Below are 16,476 nucleotides of genomic sequence, written 5' to 3'. Positions count from 1 at the left end.
ATTATTACGAATCGATAAATTTTATTTTTTTTATAAAACTTATATACGAGAAACACTTTTCGGGTTATAAGTTATAAAAAAAAAAAAGTTTCAAAATGAAAACTTTTATAAAAAAATTTTATGATATAAAAAATTTACTTATATATATATTAAAAAGTATAAAAGTTATGCTTTTATTATCATTATTATTATTATTATTATTAATTTTGTTATTCTAAAAAAAAAAAAAAAAAAAAATAAGCAATCGATCACTCGGTGACAAAAAAAAAAAAAAAAACTTTTAAATTGATTTTGTTGTTGTCGTTGTCGGATAAGAAACAAAAAAAAAAAAAATTCGATATAAATTTAAAAATAATAAACACGAAAACACGCGCACACGCACGCACACACTCTTACACTTATCTTAATGAAATTTTTATTGTTATTACTTATATAATTAAAAATCGAATCCATTAAAAAATAGAAAAATTTTAACGTGGAAGCAGAGCAGATTAAAAAAAAAAAAAATTTTTTTTTTTTTTTTTTTACCTTCGATTTCGTTATTTCGATAAAAACGTTGTTGAAAGATATTTAACCTTTTTCTTTATTTTATTTTATTTTATTTCTTTTTTTCTTTCTATTCGAAACGACCCTACAATTAATTATTAAAATTATTATCATTATTATTATCATCATCATTATTATTATTATTTTAGTAATTCAAGTCTGGTTTTCCGATTGTTTCTTAAACTTTTTTATTATTATTATTATTTTTTTTTTTTACTCATTGCGAAAAACGTTTTCTCCTTTAGAAACTTGTAGTTATAAATTTGTTAAATTTTCAATTCCTTTACCGGAAATAGTAATGGTTAATAATAATAATAATAATAATAGTAATAATAATAATAGTCAGACTTAAATATATTTTAAAGTTATCTAATAATAAGAGTTAAAATTGGGGCTAAAGAACGAGAAAGTACGATTTATAAATCAAAAATTAAGCTTTACTTATAAAGATTATAAGATTTATTGATCTCTTTAAATAAATTTTCAACCTCGAAAAAAGGTTTCAACCTTTAAAACCTTTTCTCATATTTAATAAATATGTAAAGGAGGAGAGGGAGGAGGAGAAGGAGGAGGGGGAGGGGAATATTTTTAGTTTTGTGTTATTAATTTTTTAATTAATTATTAACTATTTCGAATAATTATATTAATAATAGTAATAATAAATATAAGTTCGGAGGAATGATGAGGAAAAGGGGAGGGAAAACAGTTACAAAAATATATAAAAAACGGGATGTACGAGGAGGCGGGTGGAAGGTGGGAGGAGGGGTATAAAAAGTTTACGTGAATTTAAAAAAGAATTATAAATTTTTTTTTTTTTTTTTTGATGATGTATGCATTGGACAACTTTTTTTTTTTTTTTTTTTTTGTTTGGATTCTTTTCAAAATGGCAAATCTTTTTCTAAAAAAAAAAGTAGAAATAGATCTGAAAATAACAAGAAAATAAAGTTATCTGACAAATGAGAATAAGTTTTGAAGGAAAAAAAAAAAAAAAACATAACCCAAAAAAATAAAAAAAGAAAAACGTATTGAAATTTTCTTCTACATCCACGTTTTTCGTTTTATATTTAAGTTTTTTTTTTTTTTTATAAAAAAAGGTTTTCTTATTATTATTATTATTATTTTTTTTTTCATTTTCATTCTTATTTTATTTTTTGTTTTTTTTTTTTAAAATGTTGATTTGAAACAAGAGTTTTCAATTTTTATTAAAAAAAAAAAAAAAATTTTTTTTTTGACAAATATTTTATTTACTAATTTTTCTTTTTTTTTTGTCAAAACTTTTTCTTTTTTCATTTTTTTTTTTTTTTGTTTAAAAAGTTAAAAACATTTTATTTTTTTTTAACATAATAACAATTTATTATTATTTATTTATTTTAACATTATTATTATTATTTTTTCTTTTGAATAAAAATTTAAGAAAAAAAAATGAATGAATGAATGAATATAAAAAAAAAGAGATTTTTATTTCCGGTGAAAAAATGTGACAAAAATATTAAGTTCGTTATTATCATCATCATCATCATCATCATCATCATCATTATTATTATTATTATTATTATTATTATTATTATTATTATTATTATTATTATTGTCACCTTTGAACAAGACAATAGTTTTATGTATTTGTTCAAATTTTTTCCACTTATTTATCCGTACCTTACGAGAATAAATGTTAGTAATATCTGTGACACTGTCGATGAATGACTTCCGTTTTACTTCCTGTATACTTCTTTTACTGAATGTGCCACGGCTTCCGGTGCACAAACGATGCCAGTTTTGTCTTACCTCCCCCCACATCCTGGCTATTTCAGCCTTTTTTTCGGGTGTTTTTTCTGCCGGTACGATTACTTCGATTAATTTACGCCACCTTTCAACATGATATCCGGTTTGTGTGCTGTCACAGTTCTGTCAGTGTTGATTTGTTGATCATATTGTGTGTCGTAACGGGGGTTGAAATGTTCATTCCCTGACTAGTTCATTCATTCATTCCAAATTTCCGGACAGATATTCCAATGAAGTTATTATTATTATTTTTTAACCCATAATGATTACTTAAAATTTTTTATTTAAAAAAAAAAATAAAAAAAAGGGGGGCCTTGTTAACTTTTTATAAAAAACCTAATAATAATAATAATAATAATTTAAAACTTATTTCAATGCTGTATTATTATATCAAATAAAAATGAGGGGGGGGGGAAAGGAAATCGGCCATTATCTATCTATCTATCTATATTTTTTTTTTTACTGACTCGACATTTTCCGTACGTATTTCTACCATTTCCGTTTTAAAAAAAAAGTAAATAAAACAAGAAATTTTATTTTATAAATTTTATTTCATTTTAAATTTAATAAAAAATTCTTTTTCGATTTTTTTATAAAATTTAAATTCGGAATAGTAATAATAATAATAATAATAATAATAATAATTGGATAAAAACATTTTATTCTTTTTTTTTTTTTCGTGTTGTATTAAATTTCCGTTTAAATGCATGGTTAGGTTTTTTTCCTCGGGGTTCGGGAGAGGGGGGAGGAAGGAAGGAAGGTTTATAAATTTTTATTTTACATATTATTTGTCGAAAGTAATTTAATAGAGTTCATAAGGTTAAGGTTGATTTACGTCACGTTAAAAAATTTTTTCTTTTAAAAAAAAAAACACTTTCGTTTTTCACTCATCTCGGTTTATTAAATGTAAAAGTAAAAATGATTTAGAAAAGTTTATTATTATTATTATTAATATTATTATTATTTCGATCAAATTTACATTCGTCGACTAAAAATTATTGAGATTTTCAAAATGGATAGATAACTTTACCAAAAAAAAAAGTTGTTAAAATGACAAAAAAAAAAAACTATTGTTGAAAAAGGTTGGAAAAAGGTTTTCCCTCCCCCCTCTTCCCTTTTGTTCAAAATTATAAATGCGGGTTTTGTTCTTTTTGGTTTTGTCGTCATTCCAGATTGTTGTTTGTCACAATTTTCCAATTAGATATCAAAATTTTAAAATTGTATTAATTATCATATGTCCCGGTCCATTTGTGTCAATTTAACACAAAATAACTTTTGTCTAATTGAACAGAAAACAATAATCAAATCATCAGATGGTGAGGTAATCGTTTGTTTTTCAACTTTGTTTTATAAATTTAACACTTCCATCTCTCTCTCTCTCTTTCTCTCTCTCTCTTTTTCTCTCTCATTTTAAAACAACTTTCTTCTTTTATATATATATATATTAATTCCATTTAATAATTTTTTTTTCTATTAATTAATTAATTAAAAAAAAAAACAATTTAATTTCGTTTTTATTACGTTCGTGGATAAGGAAAGAAGAGGTCAAAGTTTAATTTTTTTTTAAACTAAATGTCAAATTTATTATTAATAAAAAGTAATACGATAAAAAATTTTAAAGTTTTTTGTATATGCTAGGAAAGATGGGAAAAGTGGTAGGGGGAAGGGGAATGGGGAGTTGATTTTTAATACGCAATCATACAAATTATCGTGCTGTTAATAATAATAATAATAAACCAGTTCTATTTCCATCATTGTAGTTAAGCAGAATCAAGGGTAATTAGTTTTTGAATGAGTAACCGTTGCTTGGGAACGTTACGCGTTGTTTGCTTTACTATGAACAAAACAAAGACGAAACCAAAACAATTTTTGTCGATTTGAAACACACCTCAAAGAGAATTTTTACTCCTCCTCCTCATTCTAATTACTCCACGGATGTTGTGTTGAACTCAGTTAACGAATAGACACGAAAAGACTTACGAGAATTAATCCCACGGGAATCAGAGTAGAGACCTGGACTAAACATCATAGAAAAACTCTGACAAACACGTGACAACTTGTCGCAATGAAAAAAAAAAATTAGAACAATTCTTGTATCGACCTGAGAATGCCTAGACCTTGTACTAATCGGAGCCCACTTCAGGAATCAACTCAGGAAAAGTTACAAGAATTGTTGTGACGTCATAGATTGCAACAAGACGAAACTTATCCATCAAACAGACAGCATCATTGACATTCAGACATTTATTCCTTAGGTATCGGTTAATAATCGCATAATAATTTAGTTATCGGTATATAGGTATATCGGTATTTAGGTATCGGTTAGGTATCGCATAATAATAATAATAATAATTAAAAACCGATTTGTTTTGTTTTTTATTTTATATTCAAATAAATTTTTTTTTTACGTATTGTTTCATACGTTCATTTAAATAAAAATTTCAATGCGTCGGTCGGTATTCGAATAAAAAAAAAACAAATTCTCTTTTATAATTACATTTATTTATTAATTTATTTATGTACATAAGCACGAATATTTTGTTTTTTTTTATTAAAAGAAAAACATCAAAGCACGTAAAAAAAAAAAAGAAAAATACCTGTAAATTAAAAAAAAAAAAAGAGCTCGAATTTAATTACGAAACTTTGTTTTTTTTTTATTTTTATTTTTAACAAATTCACAGAAGTTTTTCATTTTCATTTTTTTTTTAAAACAAATGAGTTTATCTTGTTGTTTATTAAAATTTTTTGTTTTTATTTTTCATTTGAGGAAAAAAGAAAAAAAAGAAACAAATTATTAATTCTTTTTTTTTTTTAACTCCTCATTTACAAAAAATACTTTTTTTTTTGTTTCGTTTTATAAAGTTGGCATCCATTTTTTTTTTTTAGTATTAAATAGAAAAATAAGTTAAAGTAATAAATAATAAATGAAAATTATTTTTTTTATTACGATGAAAAGAATGTACTGAAAACGACAGACGACCAACGTTGTGAAAATAAAATAAAATAAATAAATAAATAAATTTATTTATTTATTTATTTATTTTCGATGAATTCGTTCAAACGAAAAAAAAAAAAAAAGTTTTTTTAAAGAATTTTTCTTTTTTTTCTTTTCTTACAAATTTAACTCACTAGTTTTTTTCTCTCTCTCTCTCTCTCTCTACCTTTTCTTTGACTCCCTTCTCGCTCCTCCCCCCTCCCTAAAAAATAAGAAATTTTTTTTTTATTTTTCTCAAACGAACAAACAGAAAACTTTTTTTTTTTTTTTTTTTTTTGTTTCTCAACCGTTTTTACCTCGTTCACCTTAGAAAAAAAATCTTGCAAACCACCCGCAGACGATTTTCTTTTCTTTTTTTTTATATTTTTTTTATAAAAAAAGGAAAAAAGTAAAAGCATCAAATTAATAATAATAATAATAATAATAATAATAAATAAACTTTTTATTTACGACATGAAAAATAATAATGATTTCATTTGATGACGTCGCAATTTAAAAAAAATTTTCTTCTTCTTCTACTTTTCTCTTCCTTTCCGATTCTGTCGTAACAAGTCAATTGAAAAACCTTTCGACAGTTTTGTTTTTTTATTTTTTTTCTCCACTCTCCCCTTTTTATTATTATTATTATTATTATTATTATTATTATTATTATTATTATTATTATTATTATTACTAATATTACAACCATCATCATTATCATCGTCATCATTCTCATTGATTGAAATTTTTTTTATTTTATTTTTTGATATGTTTTATTTCAAGTAATTACGTTTGTCGGAAAAAATAAACGATGATAATAATAATAATAAATTATGGGAGGAGATATAAAAAAACCTGTTTTAAAAATTTTCAAGTTGGGAAATTTTTTTTTCATGTGTTGCCACTCGACAAAAAAAAAAAATCCCTTCGAGGGATGCAAACCTTTTTTTTACTTGATTTACTTATTCACACATACAAACAAACAAACAATTTAACATTTATTTATTTATTTATTTATATTATTGATGTAAATTAAAAGTAAATGAGTTGTCGGTTTCGCATTAACAAAAATTTAAAAAAAAAAAAAAAAAAATGGCGAAAAGGAATGTTGGGAGGAAAAAAAAAATGTGTGTGGTTGTGTGTGTGTGTGCGTGTGTGGAAAAAAAAATTTATAACGTCCCAACGGAAACGAATTAAATTTATTATTATTATTATTATTATTATTATTTTTTCTCGTCATGTCCGTGAATAAAAGACAGATTGGAAAAAATTTTTTTTAAAAGCATCGTAAATTTTCCTTTTTTCCTTTTTTTTTTTTTTTTTTTGAATTTTAATTTAAAAAATGAAAAAAAAGAGAAAAAAAGGAAAAAAAAATTAATTTTTTTTTATTCTATAATTTATAATATGAGATCGAACGAAAACAAAATGGAGGAACGAAATAATATAAAAATCATTCGATAACGATTAATTGTTTTTTAAACTCTTTAAATTTATTCATCTACGGTAAAATTTTATAATTAAACGGGAGTTAATTCGTGTATAAAACCACCCCCTTCCGCCCTTAACGTACATTCACGCGCGAAAAAAAAAACTAATAAACCCCCCCCCCCCCGTTATTATTATTATTATTACTAAAAAAAAAATATCGATGATGACGTTTTAAATACGATTTGGATTAATTTAATAAAATTTTGAACGTAATCCGAAATAAGAGTAATCATTTTTTCCTCCTCCCTCTGTACAAGAAACAAAAAGATATTATTATTATTATTATTATCATTATTATTTGTTTTTATTAACGGAAAATTCGTATTAAATGTTTATAAATAAAATATATATTTATAAAAAAAAAAAAAACAATCGAAATGTATATATAATACGATCACGATAAAAAAATATTCGATTTCGATTAGACGAACGAACGATATTTTATTATTTTCCTTAGAAATTCGGTCGCCATTTTGGAAAATTTTTTTTTCTTTTTTTTTTTTTCACAACTTGTTGATTTCTTTTACAAAGTTAAAAAAAAAAAAAAAAAAATTTAAATAAATCATCTTGAATTTTTAATTCGACACGTCGCGTGAAAATTTTTTCCGATTTCAAAAAAAAAAAAAAAAAAAAAAATTAAAATGAGGAGGGAGGAGGGGTTGGGTGAGACGGGACGGAAGGGGGAGAATGAAAATTCCCAGGGTATCGAATAAATGTGACGCCATTACAACACGTAGAATAAAATTAAAAAAAAAAAAAAAAAGAAAACAATATAACAAAACAATAATAATAATAATAATAATAGTGTTAAAATCGTCGACGGTTATTAAAATGTGAACGGGGGGAAAAAATTTTTATTATTAAGGTTTGTATTTTCGTCATTTAAAATATGTTTTGTTCGACGAGATTCTATTATTCTAATTCCACGATACGGTAACATTATACAAATTATTCCGACGAGATACATCCGGCGACACGACCGGTAATTAAACTTTTACTAATTCTTTAATAATTTACGTATGACGACATATTTTGATTGTCTTTGTCGGGAGGGAATGGCCGGGGAAGGGGCGGAGAAGGAGGAGGAGGGGGGAAAAGAAAAAGAGGAAAAAAAAGAAAACAACAAACGTTTATAAAATCAAATCTCGACAGTTTTTCATGGAAATTCGTTTTCCACACCGGAAATTTTAAAATTATTTAACGAACTTTTTTTTGTGAACGAAAGGAATGAATTGAGGTTTACCAAACTTCCCCCTCCCCTCTCCTCCCACTCCCCTTCCCAACTCCAATTCCATACGCGATAGCATCGTACTATATACGTTTGAAAATTTTTCATCAAAAAAAAAAAAATTTGTTTGTTGTTGTTGTTTGTTTGTTTGTTGTTTTTAAATTTTAAACTAAATCAAATTAATTACGGAAAAGAAAAAAAATTTTTTTTATAAATCTTTGAAAAACGGAAATACATAAAATTTTTTTTAAAAAACTGTTTCAAAACATCTGCGAATTCGCGAAAATGAAAATTACGTGATGATGGAAAAGAAAGTGGATATGAATAAAAGTTGGGGAGGGAAAGGGAAACGGAAACGAATAAAAAAAAAAAAAAAAATTTACTTTCGTACAATTTTAAAATTTTTAAAGGGGGAGTTTATTTATTCCTTCATTTTTTTTTTTTTTTTTTTTAAATTTACAAATAATTTATTTTGAAACAATTGCTTACGTCACAAAGACATACAAAAAATTTTTTTTTTTTTTTTTTTTTCCATATTTTTAAATCCCACACATCGAACCAAAAAATTTTTTCCTTATTTTTATTATTATTATTATTTTTATTTTTTCACGTTTGTTTTTTTTCCCCCGTACAAATACATCATTTCACCCATTATTATTATTATTATTATTATTATTATTATTATTATCATTTGTGCGTGACACATTTTTCGTTCGTTAATTTTTAACGAATGACAAATATATGTATATTATTTTAAACAAAGTTTTTCCTTTTCGGACCATTCTATTAATATTTTCCCATTTTTGTTTGTACCTTTTTGTTGTTGTTGTTTGTTTGTTTGTTTGTTACTTCCTGTTTATTTTCTATTATACAGAAATATTTTCATATCTCTTTAATACTTACATACATACATCTATTCAAAGTTCGAGAATTCTATTTTGATATGTAAATAAATCCATTTCCTATTAGTTATTATTATTTATTATTTTTTCATCAACGTTTTCTTCTTCACTTCCGGTTTTATAATAAGGTTTAATAAATACTCTATGAAATGTTATCATTCCTCCCTAAGTTAAGTTCGCTCGATTTCTAATAATAATAATAATAATAATAATAATAATAATAATAATTTATATTAAGAATCGTAGTTAAATGTGTGTGTGTGTGTGTGTGTTCGCGCGTTTTTTAACGTCCGTTAAAATTTTATTTATTTAAAATAATAATAATAATAATATTTATAAAGCGAATTCGAATCTTATTCTAGAAAAAGTTATGAAATATATATATATATATTTTTTTTGGTTAAAATTTACATGATCAATAAAAAAAAAAAGAAAAAAAAATTTCTATTTTCGTTTCATTTTTTTTTATTTTTTTGTTATGAGAGAGAAAGAGAGAGAGAAGTAGAGAGAAGGAGAAGAGAAAATGTGAATTTTATTGCGGCGAAAAGATGACTTCCGGTTTCCGTTTAAATTATCTATGGGATTATTATTATTATTATTAATATCGATTTGAAAATATTTACGCGTATGTAGTTTTCACGAGTTAATTTTTTGATTTTTTTTTTTCGGTTAATTTTTTGATTTTTTTAAAAAAAAAAAAAAAAAAAAAAAAGGTCGAATAACGAAAAAAAAATGGCGGTTATTGATCCTTTTTTAAACCCTAGAAAATTTTCTCACACTCTTACACATAAAATTTTTTTTTTTTTTTGTACAAGAAAACGTTTCGAATGAAAATAAAATAATTTAAAAAAGAAAACACAATACTTCTTTTATTGTATTTACTTCTTTCTTTTTTTTTTTTTTTTTTGTTTTAAGGTTTTTCTATTTCCCTTCGGCTTAGAAAAAAATTTTTTTTTTCACAAATTTTCCATTTCTCTCTCTCTTTCTATTTTTTTTTTTCGTTTACACGCATTTTTTGACGTGAAATAAGACTGTATAATTTTAAAATCACCAAAATCACCTGGAAAACTTCGTTTCCCAATGGAATATCCAATTTCATGGTTAGGTAGACCCTATAATCTGATTTTTTTGTTTTTTTCGAAATTTGTGTTTTCGAAAAAAAAAAAAAATTGTTTATTATTATTATTATTATATTTTCATCGAAATTTTACAATTTTTTTTTTTTTAAATATCATACATACGTATTTAGGAAAAAAAAACAAACAGATCGATAATGAAAAAAATGTCATTTTCCTCCCCATCTCCCCGTAATAAAAAAAAAAATTCATATTTTTACCACCAATGTATTATTATTATTATTATTTTTTTTTTATTTACAGATAAGAAATTGTTTTTACAAAAGCTTTTGACGTCTTATTAAACGAAAAAAAAAAAAAAACACAGTCGAAGCAAATGGAAATGGATAAAAAAAAATAAGAGAGAGAAAAAACGTTCGAGGATCGTAAAAATAACAATATAGACTAAAAGCGCGAGTTTTTATTTACAAAAAAAAAAGAAAATGATTTTTCTAACGTGGAATACGAAAATGTTTTATTATTATTATATAAAAATGTTTTTTTGTTTTTATAAAATTTCTAAATGGACGATTATTAGCTAGCCAAAAAAAAAGGAAAATGTTTTTAATTACATTAATTGGATTCGTACTTGGATTGACGACGTTTTCTTCCATCGCCGATGACAACAAACAAAACGGTGAGTTTATTATTATTATTATTTATTTATTTATTTTTTAAAATTTTCTTATTCCACGATATTATTTATTTTATCGTTACAATACTCTCGTTTAATTCATTTCATTCGATTTGCCTTTGAGCGTTGGAAATAATAAACGACCGGAAATGGTTATTTCAAATTTTCAAATTATTACTTCCTTCCCCCGCCCCCCTCTCCTCCCCCGCCTAGTTTTTAAATTAATTTCAAACTTAAGGTTTTTTTTTTTTTCTTAATTCCTTTTCAATTTACTTATTACTTATTCGATTAAAAATTTTAGTTTGTTGGTCTGAAAATTTTATCATTAAGTAACAACAAGTTGTTATTTAAAAACTTTTAAACCGGAAATTTTTATCAGTAACCCTTACCATCCGGTAGCTGGGAGAAAGTAGGGGGACTACCCAATTAAAATTCCTGGTCGTGTTTCACCGTGATCTTTCCCGGAGGAAGGGGCGTTTGCGGGAGTACAACCTGCATTTTAGCCAAAATCATCAGGTCCACACTCGCGAAAGCGGGAATCCACCTGAGGAAAATCCCGGTACTTCCTCTTTTTTACCCTTTGAGAGACAGTTCCGATCTGTTGCTATCGTTCCAACCTCTTCCGCACAGTCTGCGAGTTTCCGGGAAGAGAGATGTCCGGGATCGCGAATCTCATTAATCATGTGTCTTCCTTTCACGTTCATATTTGAATCAAGTACCCAGTTTCACCCGCTTTGAATTAGGGTCGGTGCATCCCCAATGCCTCGAAAGGGTGTTAGGTTCCTTATCCCCTTATGAAGGTACAAATCTGTTCTTGTTTGGCCAACTGAAATTGAACTCCCACTACCAGGATTTGAACTCACGACTTTCAACTCGGTGACTTTCGTCCCGATTTTTCCCCTTTTTGAACTCAACCTGTCTATCTCGGGCTTCCTCAAGGCATCCACAAAGTCAAAGGTTCACCCTAGTCAACGTGGGAAATCCAATCCCAGAATTCCCTCCCCTAAAACATCCTCTATACCTAACCTCCGAGTAGTTCGATTACAAAAGTATACTCCCATCACTCCCCCAAACCGGCAGTTGAAGTAACGATTTTTTTATTTTTCTTTAAATGACATATTACTCGTAATATAAAAAAAGGCGGGAATTTCAAATTTTTTTTAATTACTCTCGTAAAATTTGAAAAATTCGATTTCTATCTCAGATACCATAAATAATTTTTACAACAAAAAATTATAGAAAAAGTTTTTAAAAAAAAAAAAGAAACGTAAAAAACGTTATAAAAAAAAAAAATGAAAAAACGTAAAAACTTAATCGTGGAAACAGAAAAAAAAAAAAAAAAATTTTTTTTTTTTTTTTTTACTTTTTGCAAAATTTTAATCTTGCGCGCGTTTTCATTTTTTTTTTTTTTTTTTAAAGTTTACACTTTTTCATTTTTTATTAATTTTTATTTATTTTATGTAACAAGTTGTAAATTTAAATTTTTTTTTTTTACTTTTTTTTATTTTATTTTTTTAATTTTTGTTGTTGTTGTTTTTGTGAATAATAATTAGAAAAAGTTAATAATAATTTCCCTTTCTCTCTGAGATAATAATAATAAATCTCATCTTCTCATTATGAATATTTTATTACGGACGAAAATTAAGAAATAAAAATCTTATTCTAGTTTTTATCGCTAATCGCACGTCTAATAAAAAATTCAAAGTCTTTTCAACACAATATCCTGTAAGAAATTTTCTTCTTTTTTTATTTTCTTTTTTATTTTCTTTTTTTTATTTAATCTTTTTAAATCTTTCGTTTGTATAAACAAAAAAAAAAAATTAAACATCAACTTCTAAACCGGAAATAATAAGTTTTTTTTTATAATTATTTATTTTTCGGAGTTAACAACATTCGTTTCAGTTCTCTATTCGATTTCTTAGTAGTATACTGACGAAAAATATCCGTTGTTTGTACTTCCGGTACGATTTTTTCTTTTTAATTCAAATGTGGAATGTAGCATTGCATTCTCACGATGTTCGGAATCATTTCCGTTTTCATTTCCCTCATCTTAGTTTTTTATTTCGATCTTTAAATTTCTGCATTTCCGGTAGTTAGTTTACATCAATTAGTATTACATCCGGTTGGTGTATCAGTGAGACAATACGTACAATAAAACAAACAATCGTGATCGATTTTTATTTATAATTTCCGTTATTATTATTTAAAAAAAAAACAAAACGACGTGTAAAGAGAAAAAATTAATTCCCCCCTCCCCCAATTGTTTCGCTTTGTTTCCATTCGTAAAATAATAACGAATAATTCCTCACTTTTATAAAAAAAAAAAACAATTTAAACATTTTTATTAATATAGCGTAAAATTGAAAATTTATTGAAAGTTTGGATTTGACAATATTAGTCCAGTAAACGCATTTTAACCGCAATTAAACTACAGTCAGTGCACTCAGCAGGCAGTTCTCAATGAGTTTGGAAAGAGTCAAAAACGAATCGGAGAGAGATTATATTGAGTGGGAGGATGGGGAAGAGAGAGAGAGAGAGAAGAGGGGCACAAAAGGGTTAGAGTAAAGCGAGAAAAAAAATAGAGTTAGAGAGAGAGAGAGGGAAAGGAGGAGGTAGGAGGTGGAAGGGTGAATGGGGGGTATGAGAGTAAAGGGGTAAATTGTTTCGGGATTCAAAGAGGATTTCTCAAAATATTCTATTTTAGTAAAATTTATATCCAAGTCTTTAACAACTTCTTCAATAGATTTACACTAAAGTCTGACATTAATGCTTTTACCAATTAACTGCAATGTAATTTTCATGCCTCGCTTATAAAATATATATAAATATATATAAACACTTATATATGGCGGTTAAATATTTGTTCGTTTGTGTTTGTTGTTTGTTTGTTTGTTTGTATTATTTTTTCTTATTTATAAATCACGAGTTTTGTTTGTTGTTATTACAAAAACAAAAATTAATATGAAGAATTAAATTTTTTTTTTATTTATCTTTTGAAAAAAAAATTACAAATCGAATCGGAACGCGGAGTGGGGGCGGGGCAGAAGGGGGCGGGACCGGAAAGAGGGGAGAGAAGGGGAAGGAAAGGGAAGAAGGAAAAAAAAAATATCATTTTCTTTCTTAAAAATATTTTTACTTAAATTTACTTCTTTTTCTCCTTAAAAGTTGTAAAATACATTTTTCATTTTTTTTTTTTTTTTAAAGCTTTTAAGAGATTTGCTTTTTTGTGTGTGTGTGTGTTTGTCTCCCGGCGGAATAACTTTTCGAAACCTTTATTTTTCTGCCAATTTTTAAATTAGGGTTGTCCTTTATAACTCATTTTATATTTTAAAAATCTTTTTAAAAAAATTTGTCATCATTTTTTTTTTTTTTTTTTTGAATTTTACGCGATTCCTTGCAAATAATGATTTTTCATTTATATTACTCTTTGTTCTGCCACTCCATATTTTTCTTCTCCTCCGTCGTTTATCGAATCGAGAGATATCGTCGTTTATCGTATCGAGAGTTTTTTTTCTCATTTCGATTAATCGATATAAAAAATATTTATCGATTTACGTTTAAAAAAAAAAATGAAGGGTAACGAAACGGAAAATTTTATAAATTTTTTTAAATATTTTTTTATTGGAAAAGTGTTTAGTATCCGAGAAAAAATGAAAGAAATGACAAAGATCAATCAATCAATCAATCAATCACTTTAAATTTAATTAATGAAAATCGATAAATTTTTATTAATAATAATTATTATTATTATTCACAAACGAATTTTATTAGTTTTTTTTTTTTTTTTTAAATTGATTTATTAAAAAGGGTTTTGATGCTCTTTCAATTCGATCCCGCCCTCTCTCTCTCTTCTCTACTTTCTTCTCCGTACAAAAAAAAAAAAAAATGCCAGTTTTTTCAAACATAGAAAATGGATGCAAAAACAAAAAAAAAAAAAAGTAAAATAAATACATATCATAAATCACATATAATTTTTTAAAATCGAACCAATAAATCAGTTTTCCTCTTCCTATTTTCCCCCTCTCCACCCCCACTCCCCCCAAAAAAAATAATAATAATGCACATATAAATATCGATGAGTGGACAATTTCGGTTTTCATTTTTTTTTTTTTTTTTTGATATTTTGTCAGCGTAAAAGATAAATGTCGTCATACGGAAAATCTTTTGTTTTTTTCTTCTTTTCCCAAACCACTGTCTCTCTCTCTCTCTCTCTCTCTCTCTGATATTTTTCAATCCGTAACAACAACAACAACAACAAAATAATTTCTAATTAAACTAATGACAGTTATAATTATTATTATTATTATTAACGCGAAAAATTATATACACACACACACACATAAATTTAAAATTTATGTTTAATCGATCAACAATAAACAGTCATTTGACTAATTACAACACAATATAAATTTTAATTTATATCACGTTTTAGTTTTAATTATATAATTTTATTTAAACACGTATTATCGGAAAAACTGAATGAGTAAACAATGAGAGAAAGAGAGAAGCAGACAGAAATAGGGATAGAGAGAGAGAGAGAGAGAGAGAGAGAGAGAGAGAGAGAGAGAAAAGGAGAAGCAGACAGAAATAGGGGTAGAGACAGAAACAGAGAGAGAAACAGACAAAAATAGCGATAGAGGTACAGATTGAGATAGAGATAGAGAAAGATAGAAAAAGAGAGGAGGAGAGAGAGAAAGAGAGAGAGAAAAAGAAAAACAAACAGAAATAGGGGTAGAGACAGAGAGAGAGAACCAGACAGAAATAGCGATAGAGGTAGAGATGGAGAAAGAGAGGGAAAGAGAAAGAGAGGGAGAGAGAAAGAGAGGGGGATAGAAAGAGAGGGAGAGAGAAAGAGAGAGAGAGAGAGAAAGAGAGGGAGAGAGAAAGAGAGGGAGAGAGAAAGAGAGGGAGAGAGAAAGAGAGGGAGAGAGAAAGAGAGGGAGAAAGAGAGGGAGAGAGAAAGAGAGGGAGAGAGAAAGAGAGAGAGATATTAATGATTGATTGATATACTTAAAATCATAACAAAATTTTTTTATTACACTTGTATACTTTTTTACAAATTTTTTAAAATTTACGTTCGTAAATTCGATTGTTTTTCTCTTTCTCTTTCTTTCTCTCTCTCTCTCTCTCTTTTTCTTTTTTTATTACGCTCTTAACAACATTTACGATATTTTATAACAAAAAAAAAACTTTAATATCACTTTAACGATATTTATAACAAAAAAACAAAACAAAAAAAACGTTAGAAAGAAAAAAAAATTTTTTTTATCAAATTATAGCCAAAGAAAAAAAGATTAAAAAATCAGATTTTTTCTCTACTCCCCCTCCCCTTCCCTCCCCCCACCTCTTTCATCCCCCGAAATCGGAAAAACAAAAAAAAAAAATTTTTATTTTTTTTTTGAGCCAAACCGATAATTTAATTTTCAGTTAATTACCCTTCCAGTTTCTAACCCAATTTAGTGTGATTTCCAGATTTTTTGGAATTATTTTAACTTCTACACTTCCTTTCCACCTCTTCATTTTTATCCTCCTCCTTCTCCTCCTCCTCTTTTTAATTTTCCATCTATTCCAATAATTAATGAATTTTTAGCTATCGAAAACAAAAATAAAAAATTTTCAATAGGAATCTCTTTCTCTCTCTCTCTCTCTATTGATTAAAATCATTATCGGTTATTATATTCAGTTTTATAATGAAAAACATTATTATTATTATTATTATTATTATTATTATTATTATTATTAATATTTATTTTTTTTTACGAATTTTAAATAACCGTAAAAAAATTTTTATCCCGCATACCCAAACTTAT

This window comes from Pediculus humanus, genomic scaffold (assembly GCF_000006295.1).
Source record: "Pediculus humanus corporis 1103172108281 genomic scaffold, whole genome shotgun sequence".
NCBI lineage: Eukaryota > Metazoa > Arthropoda > Insecta > Psocodea > Pediculidae > Pediculus > Pediculus humanus.
Note: the sequence above shows the minus strand (reverse complement) of the source record.